General features: G+C 37.3%; 1 pseudogene; it reads right to left on the bottom strand.

Annotated features, from left to right (window-relative positions):
• Positions 1-3,693: 3,693 nt before the first annotated feature.
• Positions 3,694-18,036, bottom strand: LOC114279938 (putative pectinesterase/pectinesterase inhibitor 20; annotated as a pseudogene).
• Positions 18,037-19,053: the final 1,017 nt, after the last annotated feature.

Raw genomic sequence — 19,053 nt, 5'->3', positions numbered from 1 at the left:
CACTTTGTAAATGTTAATAGGATTTGTCTTCAAGAACTTGACGAGTCACAAAAACATAACTAATTCACTTTTCATTGGGAGCTGACTTGTACTAAATAGTGAACCTAAATGGAATCAGCAATATTTTGGTTTGCAAATGATTAGAAACATTTTCTGGTACAGAGGGCATTCTTTCTGCAACATTTCTATTGAAAAAAAAATAAATAAAAAGATAAAATTTATTTGCAAATACAATGGTTCAAATTTCAAAGAAGCAAATTATATTCTAATAAAACAAACAAACAACAAAATTTCTTTTTTTTATTATTGGCCTCTGTAGGTAACAAAAAAAATTATGGCTAGCTTTATGTAAGAACCAAAATAGGGGTGGGATTGTATACTTCAGTTCTACACCTAAGAGAACATAGAAAATGTAAAAATATGTTTGGTGGAACACACATAGATTGGTATATGAGCAGCAATATAAGTTTTTTTAGGTGGGGCCTGAAGTTTGAAACATCCAAAAAAAAAAAAAATGAAAATATTTTAACTCAATATCTAAAAAGAAGAGGTCTTTAATATAATATTTTTACATTTTTGGTCAAATTTTTAAAAAAAGAATTACTACAATTTCTCGAAAAACACAAAAATTGAAGAAAACCAAAGCAAAGAAAGAAGAGTTAAAGTTCTATGATTTCATGTTGCAAATTTATTTTGGTTAAAGGATATAAGGGAATAGTGACACTAACTATTCTACCGAGGCCTACATCCATGTGTGACTGGTAGAATGGTTCATGACTGCAGCAAAGTTGCTTGAGAAATAGGTTAAATTCCACTTTTCAACTAGAGTTTGAGCTAAAATCATCTTTCTAATAGAGAAAATTCAAGTTGTTGCATAAATTAGTACTAATGAAGTTTTTTTTTTTTGAATGGCAAAAGAAATCTTTATTGATGAAACATATGAAATATGGCAAAATACATCAATAAGAGGAGCTTGGACCAGTTGGTGAGAAGCAAGAAAAGCAAAAGCAAGAAAAAGCAAGAAACAGAGCAAGAAACAGAGCAAGAAAAAGCAAGAAAAACAAAAGAAACAGAGCTTCTTGAAATGCAGTCCCAACTCAGATCATTGTTGCCATGCCATGAACACTAGCAACCAGAAGAAAACATATCCAGTGTGTTTGGTTTTTCTGAATTCTGCTTTCTGAAAATTGAGTTTTTTGTTTTTCGTATTTTTTTTATTTTAGTGAATATTTTTAAAATTTTAAGTAATGTTTTTTTTACTTTTTTAGATACAACTTACTCGGATATATCTAAATAGTAAAATATTTGTGAAAAAATATTTTAAATATTTAATAAATACACAAAAATACGAAAAATGTACATAAATTATTATTATTATTATTTTGGTGTTTAGTGTTTTTTTTTTTTTAACAAAAAAATTCACACACATATCATACTTTTTAAGTGTATTTATGTTAGGAAAATCTAAAAATTCAAAAAAATAGCTTAAAATATTAAAAAAATTCATTGAAAGCATTAAAATAAGAAAAATAACAAAATAGAATTTTTTGAAAACTGTTTTCTAAAAATAAGAACCAAACAAGCTAATTAATTTGAAAATTGTCATTTTTCAATAAAATAAAACCTACTTTCAAAATCAAAGGGGGGATTACATCCCAGTGGGATAGAGATTTTTTTTTTTTTTTTTAATTTTTAATTTTTATTTTTTAACTCAAATATGAAAGGGGTGCAAGTGTTCCCACAATTTCTCATTTGCACCTCATATGTTTTTGTAATTTTTTTTTTCCTTTGTCCCACTGTGCTATAATTCCTCCAAAAACAAATCACAGGAAAAAAATAAAACCCTAGTCCTATTTTTGCATCCAACATAAACAATAATAAAAAAAAATAATATTTGATCCTGAGTGCACCCTTCAAGTTTGAGTGCAGTCTAATATGATGCATTTGTCCAAATAGAAACTTCATTTGATGATTACATATCATAATTTTGTGAGATGATGCTCTTATGTAAATTGGTAGTTGTAATAACCAAGTGCAAATTACTCCACATAAGTTGGTCAAATGCTACACAATAAAATGAAAGTTTGTATCCATTTCGGAAAAAAAGAGAGACTATTTTGTTATCTCTTCCAACAACATCCCAGACGATTGAAATAATTTGCTGAGGAAAATCCCAATAGATTTGCATTTTTTCCAATTATTTCCCCCTACTTTTGTGCCCTTGGGCTTGGAATCACTTCTGGATCGATAGAAGATGTTTGTCGAGACAGTGCTAAGGAACTAGGGGTCTTGGGGTGATATGTTGAGATCCTATTTCCTTTTTCATCGTAAAGAATCGTGTCATCCTCGTCTGGGACTCTGCACTTTTCTCCTAGAATAATCGTCTTCTTCCAAATCGAATCTTCCTGCATTAAATTCTTGTCTTGTCTTTTGTTGGTTTGGTCCTCCCTTCGGGACAGTTCTCTTGATGACATCCCTCCACCTCCTTGGACTGTCATGCTCATACTTAATGACACTTTTCCTTGTGATGCCGATGAGTCTGTCCTATTATGATAAGAAATTGCCCCTCTCAAATGGGGCATACCCGGTGGTGGTGGCAGTGGCAACGGTGGTTCTTCATTTTTTGGCTGTGCCACGTCTTTTGCACCGTCTAATTCTACTGTTGTTGTAGATGGTGGTTCTGTTATCATTTCTGCTGTTGTTCTCATTGTCACCTCATTTGGTGGTTGACTAACTGCATTGGGATTGTCTATTGATTTTCTTTGAGAAGCTGATAGATGGGGCGATTTTTTTCGCATTATACATAAAGATGAAACTAGAGCGAATATGGCAACCATGCTTGCAATGAATAGCGATAATGATATGATCGGATGGAGTGACGGATTCTCGCCCACGAGAATTTTCCTTCCCATGGATGAGATTATAATGAAAATGAAGAAAAACAACTAACCTCGATCCCTCTTTCTTGATTTCTTCTACAATAATCAAAATTTGATGTTCAAAAGGGTTCCAAAAGTTTGTAATAGTAATGGAGATTGAAGATTTTTTTTTTAAGAAAAAAAAAGCCTTTTTTTTTTTCTTCTTGTATTTGGATGTTTTTTTTTTGGTGTCCCAAACAGATTGCATGAATTGAGGAATAATGAAAGGAGAATATCAAAGGTTGAAAGGCATGGCGATGGTTATTTTTAGTAAGAGCCAACATGTTGACAGTTAAGTTAGTTGATTCTTGGGAACATATACTTGAATCCAACACATCATCACTATATACCTCGCATCTAAATAAGTTGCAATGATCAAGGCCTACATTCATTCCGGCTAACATTGGGCCTTTTGTTGGGTTAAGGTAACGCCTTCTCAAAGTCCACTTCTGAGGTTATTTTACGAATGGTTCACTTTTGAGGTTATTTTACAGATTGTCCAATGTGTCAAAATACCCTTATTTTCATATTTTTTATTTTCCTAAAATACCCTCATAGTTGGAAAGCGACACAATAGTTTTATATATATATTTTTTTCATTTGGGATTGTAGGTGTGATTCTTGCGTGTGTCAACCCCAACAATACTTTTGGAATTCCCAGTCCAAATATTGAATAATAAAGACAATTTCATTGTAAATTTTAAAAAAATATAGACATACGACATCAAATTTTAAATACAAATTAATAGAAAGAAGACATTTAAAGTTGTTATGTTCACATTAAACCACCAGTGTAAGGGACTCCAGTTGTAGGCAACCAGCTATCTCCCGATATGAAGTTGGAGACAGTGAAGTTAACCGCACATGTCACATTTATCACATGGTAACCAAGCCAAGTAACCCTGTTGGCAGTACTTGATCTAAGTCCTCTGTTATTGTATTCTGCATAATACAACGTGTCCAGTGCAAAAGTTCCGGACCACGCAGCCCAACCAGCTGGATTAATCAAGCTATCCAAGAAGGGTTGCATATAAACAGTTCTCGAGTACAGTTTCCATAGCCTGCCCAAGTATGTTTGTGTCGTGCCATTGTTCGTTGCCAAGTGAGGGGCAACTGTAATGATACAATTTTGTATTGAAGTACCTGTATTCTGGTTTATATCTGTCCTTCCTTGTGTGGTGATTGTGTTAACACTACAACAAAAAGCAGATTTCGCGACTAAAACTGCATTTTTCGTTGCTGAAAGTAGTAGAATTGGTGACTAAAATGGAATTAGTCGCCAAAATTGATCACTTTTGCCGACTAAAAGAGTTTAGTCGCCAAATATAAAGGTTTTAGCGACTAAAAGGAAGTTTAGTCGCCGAATATAGGTGTTTTAGCGACTAAAGGTTGTTTAGTAGCCAAAAGTCACGATTTTTGGCGACTAAAATAATTAGTAGCCAAAAGTGATGGTTTTGGCGACTAAAAAACAGTTTGATTGCTGATTATAGGTGTTTTGCCGACTAAAAACAGTTTGGTCGCTGAAAGTGAAGCTTTTTGGCTACAAAAAAAAAAATAGTAGCTAAAAACAGTCAATTGCCGACTAAAACTCAGTTTAGTAGCCAAAAGAGGACGTTTTTGGCAACTAAAAACAGGTTTAGTCACCAAAACTGCTTTATTTTTAGGCAGAATTTAATTTTTTAGCGACTAAAAAATAATTAGTAGCCGAAAATTATAGAATTGGCGACTAAAAATTTAATTTAGTCGCCCAAAGTGGCCTAAATTTTTTTTTAGTAAATAATTTATTTTTTACACAAATTATATTGAATAAAAATAATTATATTTATATATATTGTTTTGTATTAATAGCGGTCAATATACTATATAAATAATATATATTGCATATATATTCATGTGATGTTGTAGTGGCATAGTGGAGGGAGTGTGTTGCTAAAGGTTTGGAATGTGGGACGGTTGGCGGTTTGAAACTCAGAAAAAGCAAAAAAGTGGGTTTTTTTTTTCGACGGAAACACCTATGGCGACTAAAATTATTAGTAGCCAAAAGTCTTTATTTTGGCGACTAAACGGTTTAGTCGGCGATTAAGTGAGTTTTATCGACTAAATTATTAGTCGGTAAATGTATGATTTTCAAAAGTGTAAAACACTATTGGCGACTAAAACTTTGGTCGTGAAAGACCTGTATTTTGGCGACTAAAAAAGTTTTAGTTGCGAATACCTCCGCCGACCACGTATACGCGACAAATGTGGCGACTACAAAATTTTGTCGGGGAAAGTAAAATTTTGACTTTCGGTGACTAAAAACGGACTTTTGGCGACTAAAAATTTTGTCGCCAAAAGTGTTTTTTTTTGCAGTGTAAATTGGCCTAGTATGGGAAGTCGAGGATACACATGCAGTTTTGGAAAACAACAGCTGCTTTTCTAAATACGAAGTCCACCGTGCTGTAGATATCGCATTCCCTATAGAATTGCCTAAGTGAATGGGTGTACAAGGTGTCCTGGTAGCCTTCAAAGCTACACTTGTAGAAGGTGGACAAATCAGTATCGTTTCGAAGTGCCACTGCTTGCTGCTTTATGGCTCCTGCTGTGTTTCGAATGGTTATGTTTATTGCTACAAATCTTGGTCCAACTATAGCTGCAATTGAAGTATTCATTGAGAATATACGATTAGTTAATTTTGAATTATTTTAATGTAATTGAATAGATTTGATCTACAATAAACCTGAACATGTGTAATGGTAGATCATTAATTGTAGGTCTTGGATTCTGAATCAGGAAACAAGTAGGCCAAACTTTATCTGTTTTCAAATCTCTTATTGTTTTAAAATATTGAAAATTATTAAATTATATATGAATCTTGAGGCCTAATCTAATGATATAAATATTTTGAATAGAGAAATAGAGACATTGGGAAAAGAAGTTCTTGTGTCGATATAGGGTTTTTTTTATACTATATTTGACCCGTAGGTGGTAAACTACACTATAGCTTTAAATTACAAGGGAGTAAAATAGATTTGAAAAAAATAAAATAAAATAAAAAGCCTAAGGTTTGACTCTCGTAAGAAAATAAACTCCGAATTTTTAATTTTATCAATTTAAACCTTAATCTTTTAATTTGTTTTTAATCTAAACTATCTGCTTGCTTTTGTTAAGAAAAACTGTTGAAAAATAATATTTTAGTCATTATACTCAACAAAAAATGATATTTTCAATATTTTATGTACACCTATATTGAATTTAATAGCTAAAATATATTTTTTTCCATTGATTTTACTTATCGAAAAAAGGCAAATAATTTAGATTGAAAGCAAATAAAAAAAAATTAAGGTTTAAATTGAAAACCTTTAAAAACCTAAGAGTTATTACCTTAGGTTTTTTTATTTATAATTTCCCAATAAATTTTTCCCTCATATATAATTATTTATAAATGATGAGAAAAAAAAAGATGTAAAATGTAAAATAAATAAGTAATATTAAATGTTAATTGTAATATTTCATTATTTTTACATTTTTACATTTAAGAAAATTAAATTAGGATTAGTTGGTGAAAATTCCATTCGTTTGAGGCCATATGTCATTTAGTCCAATTTTATTATTATTATTATTATTATTGTGTGAGTGATTTTCCGACCACACTGCCAACTCAGTATTCAGTTGGAGAGCACTGACAGAATAGATGGCACCTGTTTGACCTGCAACAGAAGAGAAGATTCCGGCGGTGGTTCGTCCACCCGGGGGCACTCCGATGATCAAGTCAGTATATCTCTCAAAGATAATTAACAATGCTAAACTCACTGGACAAAGCATAAAAGACATACCTTAGACCCATAAGGGTGCCTCTCTTTTATAGCCAACATAATCCTAGTCCCAACAGAAGCCTAGCTCCAATGGACTTACGATTACTGCTAATCTTAGACTCCCAGTAGGATTAGGATAAACTCTCTAAGAGTCTTATCTTTACCCAAACTGAAGTCTTCTCCCATTTTAGGACTCTTGTCCCTTATCCGCTTTTCCCGGATTCCGGTATTCTCGCAGATAACCTCGGCCTAGCCGAGATAATCTCAGCATCATGACCAGGACACGTGACACTTCGGCGTCACCTCGGCCACGTGTTTTCATTCAAAAATTATGTCCCCACAACTGCCCCCTAGGTTCTATTACCTCGACATCCTGAGGTGATGGAACCTATATCATTTCTTCCATTTAGCACGTCGGCTAAGCTCGCTTCATCATCTATTGCCGAAGTCAGAACTCGTCGGCTCAATATGACCAAGACCTATAGTCTGCTTTCATAAATGCTTTAGAACCAACGACCAAGTTCGTTCAAGTTTCTCAATCGAAATCGTCCTCCTAGCTGAGGTATTTGCTTCATTGAATCAAGAACTCCAAGAGTTCCAGCATGCGTATGAGCTGGTACGCACAATATTTCAACCGTTTTCACCATGTGTCTTTCCCTTACTGGGCCGGATCTGATACGCGCCATCAAGTCGCATCATTTTTACGCGCGCCGTCTGTCAAGTACGTCGTCCAAGGCACCATAATTGCCATTTTTCATGTTTTTGATCAAAATCAAAAAAATTTCTCTCAAATCCTTCATTGCTGCTTTCGTTGCACTTCTTTGCTCATTACCACCGTCTGATATCGGCGTACTTCACACCGGCCTTTTTGTAATCTAAACAATCATTCTTCAATGTTAGGCCGAAGTGCCTTCTTTCATTTTCTGAATGCATTTTTAATTTCTTCTTTCAACGTGGTTGTATGTGTCTTTTTTTTACTCTTATACGATTCTATACTAAAAATAATTTACATATCTTTAATATGCACTTCAATCTTTGTGCGACCTTCTCGGGGTGACACACCTTGGTTATATAAACTGATGATTTACCTCGGCAAGTACCCAAGTACCTTTCTTAGCATAACCTTGGTTTCAGCTTGTAAATTTTTTCAAAAAATTTCAACAAGTGTTTAACCTTAGTCTCGGTTTAACTTCAACTTGTAAATTTTTCTCAAGTTTCAACAAGTGTTAAACATAATCTCGGTTTAACTTCAACTTGTAAACTTTTCTCAAGTTTCAACAAGTGTTAACCATCATCACGGTTTAACTTCAACTTGTAAACTTTTCTCAAGTTTCAACAAGTGTTAAGCATAATCTCGGTTTAACTTCAACTTGTAAACTTCTCAAGTTTCAACAAGTGTTAAACATAATCTCGGTTTAACTTCAACTTGTAAACTTTTCTCAAGTTTCAACAAGTGTTAAACATAATCTCGGTTTAACTTCAACTTGTAAACTTTTCTCAAGTTTCAACAAGTGTTAAACATCATCTCGGTTTAACTTCAACTTGTAAACTTTTCTCAAGTTTCAACAAGTGTTAAACATCATCTCGGTTTAACTTCAACTTGTAAAATTTTTAAGTTTCAACAAGTGTTAAACATAATCTCGGTTTAACTTCAACTTGTAAACTTTTCTCAAGTTTTAACAAATGTTAAACATAATCTCGGCTTGTGAAATTCTAACTCCCAAGCATCATTCTTCAGTCCTTTGCCCCCTAATGTGAACTTAAGTTCCACTTAGGTTCTCATTAGGCATGTGGCTTTGACCTTGATATTGCTTTATGGGCAGGGGATCTGCTCCCTGCATGGCTTCCACATACTCCTTTGTGGAAAAAATTCTTTAACTTAGGCCAAGCTCTTCTTTTCTCGGACTTAATCATCTAAGCCGAGATCTTGTCTTCTGGGATCTGGGATTCCAGATCTGGAATCTGAGATCTGCTCATTTGGGCTAAGCTCTTGTCTTCTCGTGTCCAGTATTATCTCGGCTTTGCTTCGGTGAACCATTTCTCTTTTCTTGTTTGGACGCCTTTGTCCCCAGCGTGCCTTCCTCGGCTCTGGCATACTATTCTATTCTGGCCATCAGCTCCTCCATGCATTTCGGCAATGTCTTTGCCAGTGATTTTCGAAGCAGGCAGTCATCCTTCAAGCCGTTTTTAAACGACATGACCGCCACCTCTTGGTTGCATCCTAGTATTCGGTTGAATACCTCATAATACCTTTTGGCATAGGCCCTACGGCTTTCATCCTCGCCAATCTTCAGGGCCATTAGGGCGTCTACCCTCAATGGTTGTAGTTTGTTTGTTACGAACCTGGCCACAAACATCTCAACCAGGCCTTCCCAAATTTTCACAATTCCTTTCGACAACATGTGAAACCAGTCCGATGCAATTTTCCCAAATGATGAGGGGAACACTTTGCAGAGCAACGGTTCGTTCCCAGTGTATGACGCCATCGCATTCAGGTATAATCCGACGTGAAAGTTGGGGTCCGAGTTCCCATCGTATATTTGAAACCTCGACATACTGAATCTTTTCGGGACCTCAACTTTGTCTAATTCTTCCGAGAACTGCGTTCTCGGTTTGACCGGGGAGGTTACCTCGACATCTTGTTGCTTCCTCTGTAGGTGATCTCCGAGATCCTCTTTGGTTCGTCCAAGGGCTCGGCTATCTCCGGATTTCAGCCTCTTTGGCGCACTACTTCTAGTGTCATCGTGAGTCCTTTTGGACCTCCCTCCACTGGTCGTGTCAAAATAGAGTTCCTTTCCTTAAACATCCCAATGTTCTTTGGTGTAGGTTTCTTTTGTTCGACGTGCCTTCTGGGATTCTCCATGCCCGACCTCCCGCAAAGGCCGGTGAGAATGTCCCTTGGTCCCGCCATGCTGAGGGACTGCAGGAACCATTTTCTGCCCCCCTTTCTGGGCACCTTTCTTGGCCGCTAGAATCGGCGTATCTTGTAGCGGGAATGGTGGCTGCATGACGTTGTTCTGCATCATGAAATTGACGACCGTTTGCAAGTCCACCAATTTGTCCGCCATCCCCTTTATTTCGTTGTCCCTCCGCAGGCATCTATCTTTCCATACCTGGAGGTTGTCCTCATTATAATACCCGCTCCGGTCCGATTTATTCGGTATGCCACCCTCCTGGCCGACGTCCTTTCCTCCGTGATTCTTATCACGAGTCTATTTGTTGCAGTTGTCTTCTTCGACGTCAAGGTCAATATGTTTCCCACTCTCAGTAGGGGTGTCGTCCCCAACCTTCTCTTTCTGCCGTCATTGGCCATCTATTCTCCTTTCTTTCCCACATATGGCACCAAATTGTGTGAGTGATTTTTCGACCACACTGCCAACTCAGTATTCAGCTGAAGAGCACTGGCAGAATAGATGGCACCTGTCTGACCTGCAACAGAAAGAGAAGATTCCGGCGGTGGTTCCTCCACCCGGGGGCACTCTGACGATCAAGTCAGTATATCTCTCAAAGATAATCAATAGTGCTAAACTCACTAGACAAGGCATAAAAGACATACCTTAGACCTATGAGGGTGTCTCTCTTTTATAGCCAACATAATCCTAGTCCCAATAGAAGCCTAGCTCCAATGGACTTAGGATTACTGCTAATCTTGGACTCCCAGTAGGATTAGGATAAACTCTCTAAGAGTCTTATCTTTACCCAAACTGAAGTCTTCTCCTATTCTAGGACTCTTGTCCCTTATTCGCTTATGCCAGATTCTGGTGTTCTCGCAGATAATCTCGGCCTAGCTGAGATCATCTCAGCATCATGACCAGGACACGTGACACCTCAGCTGATACTTCGGCGTCACCTCGGCCACGTGTTGTCATTCAAAAATTATGTCCCCACAATTATTATTATTATTATTATTATTATTATTATTATTATTATTATTATTATTATTATTATTATTTTGTGAGAATGACACTAGTTGAAAAGTCGCCAGAAAGTCATTGGCTGCGGTGATAGTTAGTAGCAATGAACTAGATGGATAGAGGATATTGAACAGATATGTGACATGCGTACATATAGAGATAAATTGGAATAGATGTTGCACAGATAGGTTACACGTGTACAAATAGTAAGACATTTAAACGGATAGATAGATATGTACATTTTGAACAAATATGTGTCTTTTTTGACAAATAATGTCCTTTTAGTCTAAAAGGATTTAAACTTGGGCCAATTGGCCTAAGCGTTCCAAAAATAAACTTCCAGTGTCTATTAAATTATATATATTATATACATATAATTATTGGACAATTAAAAAAAAAAAACCTCAAGCTTTGAGCCTTCTAACAAAATAATCCTTGAGTTTTTTATTAGATAAAATTCATTTTACCGCCCTACGGTATGACTCGATAGCAATTTGCCCCGATTGTCTTTTAAAAATAGCCGTATACCCCTATGTGATTTTAAATTAAAATGCAACCTTACCACGGTTAATCTTAACAATCAAAAGATACCCTTTATATATTCTTCTTCTGTTTTCGCAATCTTTGTTAATAAGTAAATAAATTTAGGAAAAATTAGTGAAACATCCATCTCCAACTTTGTGTAGTAAGAGAGGTCCAAGATTTTTTTTATAGCTAAAGTCCCTCAACATTTATATAGAGAAAATTCAACTAAGAGAAACTTTTTCCAACTCAGAGAAATTTCATCCGACTTAGAAAAATTTCGGTTTCGACTCAGAGAAATTTCAAAATTTCTTTGGTATGATCACAAAAATTTCTTTGTGAAAATTGAAATTTCTCTGAATCGAATTTTTTCTGTAGAAATGTTGAGGGATCTTAACTACTATGAAAATATTGTATGTCCGTTATCTTATAAAATCTTAATATCAGGGATTTTAAAAAAACTTTCCCATAAAATTACATCTATAACTAAGCAAAAAATTAAAAACATAACGCAAAACTGATTTAAGAAACTAGAGTTTCCTAAATATTTTTTTAAATAAACTTAATTTTTAATTTTAATTATTAAACTCAATGTAAATACATATAAAATATCTAAAATACCCATTTTCTTTGAGTGGAATCCAAATGATAAACCTCTAAGCTTACCAACTGTTACAGAACTATATGTAGTCCACCCATCAGCCACATTATGGTTTGTCGTGATTATAGTATTGTTAATGCCATCTCCGACTATCATCAAGCACTGTTTGTTCTTTGCAATCGAAACATACTCTTCATATACTCCAACGACTACATAAATCACGAAGTATCCCGTGTTAGCAGTGTTGAACATTGGCTCAGATTTTCAACGATGGCTGCTGATTGAAGAAAAAAATGAAGAAGCTAGAAATGGTAGGGAGGCTAATCTTGTTGGTGGTTGACTATTGGTGGTTGCGATGAATGTTGTCAGTGCTTATTGAAGACTTTGGCCCTCCATTTCATCTATAAATGGTTAGTGAATGGGAAGGATTCTGTGTGGTGAGTTGAAGAGAGAATACACACAGAGAGAGAGAGAGAGAGAGTGAGAGAATTATAGAGTGTGTAATTATGTGTTCCAAATATAGTGAAATCCTCTACTTGTGGACGTAGGTGATTTGCCAAACCACGTAAATCTTTGTGTGTTCTTACTTGTGTGCTTGTGTGTGATTGTTTTCTCCTTCCTAGGCACAACAAATTGGTATTAGAGCATTGTTGTGCAAAAAATAGAGTGTTTTTCTGTAAACAAAAAATTTCGAAGTTGTTGAAATCAAGTTTTTAGTATACTATGACGACCGCCTCGACGAGAGGAGTTCAAACACAAAAAGACCAACCCAGGAGGACACTTCACGCGCCCTCACGCGCTTGTCGAAATTCTGCCGGAGACTTTCCGGAAAATTCAGTCCGGAAAAAAAGCAAAGGTTGAAAAAGTCAACCTATCCTAAAGGCTTTAAGTATTCACTTGTGCACTAAAATAGCACAAGTTCATACTTGGCAGAGTGGCTAGAGCCTTTGGCTTGAAACCTTGAGGTCAATGGTTCAAAATCCTCTCCAAACAATTTTCCAATTTATTTTTGGAAGCTGCCACGTCGTTGCCACATCACGCCACATCGGCGCCAGGTGTCAGCCTAGTCACTGCCACGTCTGAACCACGTGTTGAGACATGTCACGGCCAGCTCAACTGCCACGTCAGCACACCTGCCACGTCAGCATCCCACTCAGCACTACCACGTCACTGACACGTGTCGAGACATGTCACCGCCAGCTCAACTGCCACGTCATTGCTACATTAGCACATTTGCCCAGTCAGTCGAAATTTTTGAAATCATAGGGAGGCCCCTAAAAGTTTGATAAATTACATTTCAGCCCCTGATCTTGCTAAAATTGTAATTTAGCCCATGGAACTTTTATTAATTGCTGTCCCCAGAAGTTTTGGGAAATTGCAATTTGGTCACTGGATTTGAAGAAATTTTATTGAGGTCCCTGGAGAGGTGGAGAAAGTGCTTTCCTAGCTAAATCAACCATTCCGGACACAACCGTGGATTCCGTTTTTTTGAGATTCGGACCCGAATTTTCAGTGAAGTTTTCAGTAGCTTAGAATTTGCCATGTCCTGGGCATTTTAGGCATTCGATATTGTTTGTGGTGGAGATTATTGAGCAATCTTAATGGCAGAATCTATAGAGAGGAGATCAACTGAGTCTACAAACAGCCCTACGACTACAAGCAGCGCTGGGTGTTGGACCCCCGTGTCCCATGCTACGTTAGAGGTAGAGAAGTTTGATGGTAGCAACAACTTTGGCATGTGGAGATGTGAAGTTAATGATATGCTTGTCCAGATGAACTTGCACTTCACTCTGGGAGACAAACCAGATGACTTGGACGAGATAAAATGGGAGAAAGTGAATCTTCTGGCCTGCAGTTCCATTTGACTTTGCCTTGTAAAAGAGGAGAAGTACGCCTTCACAGAATATGATACTGTAAAGGAGTTTTGGAAGGCGCTGGAAGACAAGTTCATGACAAAGAGCATTGAGAATCGACTCTACTTGAAGAAGAGGTTGTTTCATTTCGACTACAAGAAAGGTATTTCGATAAACGAACACCTGAATAATTTCAACAAAATTATTACCAATTTGAAAAACTTGGATGTTCAAATTAATAATGAAGATAAAGCACTGTTATTGTTGAATTCCTTGCCTGACACATATGATCATCTCACCACCACTTTACTGTATGGTAAAGAAAAGATCAAGTATGTTGATGTTTCAAATGCCTTGGTAAATAATGAGTTCAGAAGGAAAGATAAGTTTGCAAATAGGGATTCAACATTAGAGGCATTGACAGTCAGAGGCAGGACGACTAACAGAAGATATATAAGACGGGGAAAGTCTCGCTCAAAATTCAATGGGAGATCATCAGATAGAAGACGTCTTGCAAAAGATGAGTGTGCTACATGTCACTAGAAGGGGCATTGGGCAAAAGATTGTCCCAATAAAGACAAGAAAGAGGAAAAGGTGAACGTTGCACGAGATGAAGATAATGGTGAAGGATCAGCGTTCATAATTTCATCATATGGCTAGTCTGATGAATGGATTCTAGATTTTGGATGTTCCTACCACATGTGTCCAAACAAGCAGTGGTTCTTGAGCTTTCGAGAGTTCGATGAAGGAGTTGTGTTGATGGGCAACGACCAAGCTTGAAGAACAAAGGGGATTGGAACAATTCGATTAAAGATGCATGATGGAACAGTCAGAATTCTTGAAGATGTTTGGTATGTACCAGATTTGACGAAGAATCTCATTTCAATGAGAGTTTTAGATTCCAAAGGTTACAGAGTAACCGTGGAAGGTGGAGTCCTGAAAGTTGTTAGAGGAGCATTTGTTGCAATGAAGGGTACTCGGAAAGGAAATTTATATTTCCTAGACGGCTCTATAGTCACAGGGAGAGTGGTTGTCTCCACCAGCTTAGAGGATGATACGTCAGACACTTTTAGACTTTGGCACATGCGTTTAGGGCATACTGGAGAAAAGGCTTTATAAGGGTTGGTAAAGCAAGGCCTGTTGAAAGGCACTAAAACAAGGAAGCTTGAGTTCTACGAGCATTGTGTACTGGGCAAGCAAACAAAAATCAAGTTTGGTACTGATATTCATCATACCAAAGGGATTCTAGACTACGTTCACACCGATGTATGGGGTCCTTCCAAGAATGCTTCCTTGGGAGATAAACACTACTTTGTGTCATTCATTAATGATTTCTCAAGAAGAGTATGTGTCTACATAATGAAACATAAAGATGAAGTATTAGACATCTTTCTTACATGGGAAAAAATGATTGAGACCCAGACAGGCAGGAAGATCAAAAAGCTTAGATCTAACAATGGCGACAAATGTACATCAGATCCCTTCTTTGAGGTTTGTCGGAATGAATGGATAATGAGACATTTCACAGTTAGTGGAATGCCACAGCAAAATGGAGTTGCAGAATGCATGAACCGCACTTTGGTGGAGAAATTCCGGTATATGTTGTCACATTCAGGATTGAGCAAGGAATTTTGGGGCGAGGCATTGAACTATGCTCGTCATCTTGTCAATAGACTACCTGCTATAGCACTAGACGGCAAGACTCCCATGGAGGTATGGTCAGCAGCGCCAGCTACTGATTATGATCAGCTACGTATCTTCGGATGTCCAGCCTATTTTCATGTTACAGAATCTAAGTTGGATCCTAGAGCCAAGAAAGCTATCTTCTTAGGCTTCAGTGAAGGTGTCAAGGGATATAGACTCTGGTGCCCAGAATCAAAGAAAGTTGTCACTAGAAGAGATGTTTCCTTTGATGAGTCTACAATGCTGAAGCAACCAAATCCTCAAGAAAATGATGAAGCATTGAAGAAGTCAGTGTAGGTGGAGTTTGAAACTCCAGGGAAGATGGTTCAGACAGGCAACAATCCTGAAGAAATTTCAGTTGATAGCTCTGAAGAAGATCCTGATGAGAGTTTAGATGAGAATGAAGATCTAGAGGCCCCACAACAGTCAGAACCCATTGCAATTAGAAAAGGAAAAAGAGTTACCAAGTAACCCAGTTGGGTGACCGATATGGTGGCTTATGCACTTCTAATCATTGAAGACAATATTCCTTCCACTTTTAAAGAAGCTGTGTAGAATGCAGAAAGTGTCAAATGGAAGGAGGCTATGGATGAAGAGATCCGGTCACTTCACAAGAACTAGACTTGGGAGTTGGTGCAACTTTCAAAAGGCAAGAAAGCAATTGGGTGTAAGTGGGTTTATGCCAAGAAAGAAGGCATCCCAGGTAGAGACAACATCAGATTCAAAGCTAGATTGGTAGCTAAAGGGCTATGCCCAAAAGGAAGGAATAGACTACAATGAGGTATTCTCACCTGTTGTGAAGCACACGTCTATTTGTATCTTGCTAGCTTTGGTTACACAATTTGATCTTGAGCTTGCCCAACTCGATGTCAAAACTGTCTTCTTAGATGGAGATCTTGAAGGGGAGATATACATGTCCCAGCCAGATGGATTCAAAGTTGCTGGAAAAGAGGATTGGGCTTGCAAATTAAAGAAATCGTTGTACGGGTTGAAGTAGTCTATGAGACAATGGTACAAGCGATTTGATCGGTTCATGATGGAAAAGAAATACACAAGAAGCCAGTATGATCATTGTGTATATTTTCGTAAGCTTTCTTATGGTTCGTTCATCTATTTGCTCTTATATGTAGATGATATGCTAATTGCATCTACGAGCAAGTTAGAGATTGACAAACTCAAGGCACAGTTAGCAGGAGAGTTCGAAATGAAAGATCTTGGTGAAGCAAAGAAAATTCTTGGCATGGAGATCAAAAGAGATAGAAAGAAGGGCATGGTTTGTTTGACACAATCCCAGTATTTGAAAAAGGTGTTAGTATGATTTGACATAAATGAGAAAACAAAAGCTGTGAGTACACCATTGGCCCCTTATTTTAAACTTAGTGCTTTGATGTCTCCACACATAGAAGAAGAACGGAAGCATATGGCTCAGATTCCATATGCAAATGCAGTTGGTGCATTAATGTATGCTATGGTTTGTACAAGGCCAGACATCTCACATGCTGTGAGTATGGAAAGCAGGCATATGCATTATCCGGGGAAAGGTCATTGGCAGGTAGTGAAGTGGATCTTGAGGTACTTACATGGCACAATTAATAGAGGTTTGAAGTTCGAGAGAGATGATAGACTCGGACAAAATTTGATTGGATATGTGGACTCAAATTATGCTAGCGACTTGGACAAACGCCGGTTAACAACAGGGTATTTATTTACGCTTGCTAAAGGGCGGTGAGTTGGAGGTCAACACTTCAATCAACGGTGGCTTTGTCTACTACAGAGGCAAAGTACATGGCAGTAACAGAAGCCTTTAAGGAAGTTATTTGGCTACATGGGTTAATTGAGGACTTGGGTATTGTTTAGAAGCACATTGAGGTGTGCTGTGACAGTTAGAGTGCCATTTGTTTGGAAAAGAACCAAGTTCATCATTCCCGCACCAAGCACATTGATGTCCGTTTCCATTTCGTCCGAGAAATTATGCATAAAGGGGATATTCTGCTTCAAAAAAATAGCACTACAGATAATCTGGCCGATATGCTCATAAAAGTGGTTTTTGGGATCAAGTTCTAACATTGTTTGGACTTGGTCAACATCTCTGGGAACTGAGCACTTTCGAGGGCATGACAGTGTTGATCGATCACTATGTTGGATAGAGAATCCTCGCCAAGGTAGAGATTTGTTGAACATTGGCTCAGATTTTCAACGATGACTGCTGATTGAAGAAAAAAAATGAAGAATCTAGAAATGATAGGGAGGCTAATCTTGTTGGTGGCTGGCTATTGGTGGTTGCCATGAATGTTGTCGGTGCTTGTTGAAGACTTTGGCCCTCCATTTCATCTATAAATGGTTAATGAATGGGAAGGGTTCTGTGTGGTGAGTTGAAGAGAGAATACACACACACACACATAGAGAGAGAGAGAGAGAAAAAGAGAGAGAGAGAATTATAGAGTGTGTAATTCTTTGTTCCAAATATAGTGAAATCCGCTGCCTATGGACGTAAGCGATTTGCCGAACCACATAAATCTTTGTGTGTTCTTGCTTGTGTGCTTGTGTGTGATTGTTTTCTCTTTCCTAGGCACAACAAGCAGTAGTGTTGTTTGGGGCTGCAGCCACCGCATCACTAATGGTTGTGAAATTCTCATTTCCATCCTTGTTCACAATCACCATATTGTTCACCTTCACTTGACCACCCCCGCTCGTTTGCAATAACTTTCTTCCACTCACCGACTCATAAACCTTCCAGTGTTGGCTCGACATTTTCAGACCCAAATGACCATTTTTGGAAAACATTGACTCTCTTTCTGCTAGCCACCTGCCTTTTCTTGTTTTAGGAACGTAACCGTACCTAAACAGCGCAAGAGATACGCTATACAACTTGTTCCCATTGTCGAAAGGACTTAAAAAGTTGTTTTGAATGCTAAGATGGAGTTGTGGCTTGAAGCCCATCTGAACATGTTTGATGGTTGGTTATAATGGCACTAAGTAAGGTATGTGTATCATCGGCTTGTGAACTTTGAAGGGTATCTATAGAATCGATGGATTGAATAGTGGTCGACAAGAATCCATGTTTAAGCCGAGGAGGGACTGGCAATCTTTGAGAGCATGAAAGATGGTTTAAGAGAGCCCATTTGGGAGTGTGAGGTAGCTATTGACCAATGAAAGGAAATTACTAGTTGTTTCTAGGGAATAACAAATGGAAAACCGGACGTAGTCGTATATAGTGGAAGATTGATTGTTTGGTAATATGGATTGGCAGAAGAAAGGGTAAGGGGTGGAATTGCAAATGACATCTGGTGATCTAGAGATTTTTGCAAGGGATGGAGAGAAGAAATGGAGGGCAAGAAAGAGAGACAGAAAACAAATAGTAGAATGCATGGAAGCCATGTTTGTGATAGTTTAGTTTTGGTGTGGCAATGTATTCTGGGATGGACTATATATATACTACTATGATATTTATATGCAAAACCATTTGAATTTAAATATGTGGAGTCAACTTCTATGTCTACTAACAAGCATGTTGATGTTGATATGCCTCTTATGATTTGTTTTTTTGTTATTCCACAATGAAGTTGGCAAGGAAATTAGTCTGCTGTAAGTTAGGGTCTAGACTAGACCAAATCAACCCAATTACCATGACTCTTGCAAAAAATTATGCAATAATGTAATTTTAATCTATAAAATAATAATGATTAATTGAAACAACTTTGTAACAGTTGGTGGACATATGGGAATTTCAAATCACATATAAAATTATGAGAATAATATATAGTAAGA

The sequence above is a fragment of the Camellia sinensis genome, chromosome 2, assembly GCF_055761805.1.
Source record: "Camellia sinensis isolate YWXY chromosome 2, ASM5576180v1, whole genome shotgun sequence".
Classification (NCBI taxonomy): domain Eukaryota; kingdom Viridiplantae; phylum Streptophyta; class Magnoliopsida; order Ericales; family Theaceae; genus Camellia; species Camellia sinensis.
The sequence above is the reverse complement of the archived record's forward strand: the minus strand, read 5'-3'. Positions and strand labels throughout refer to the sequence as shown.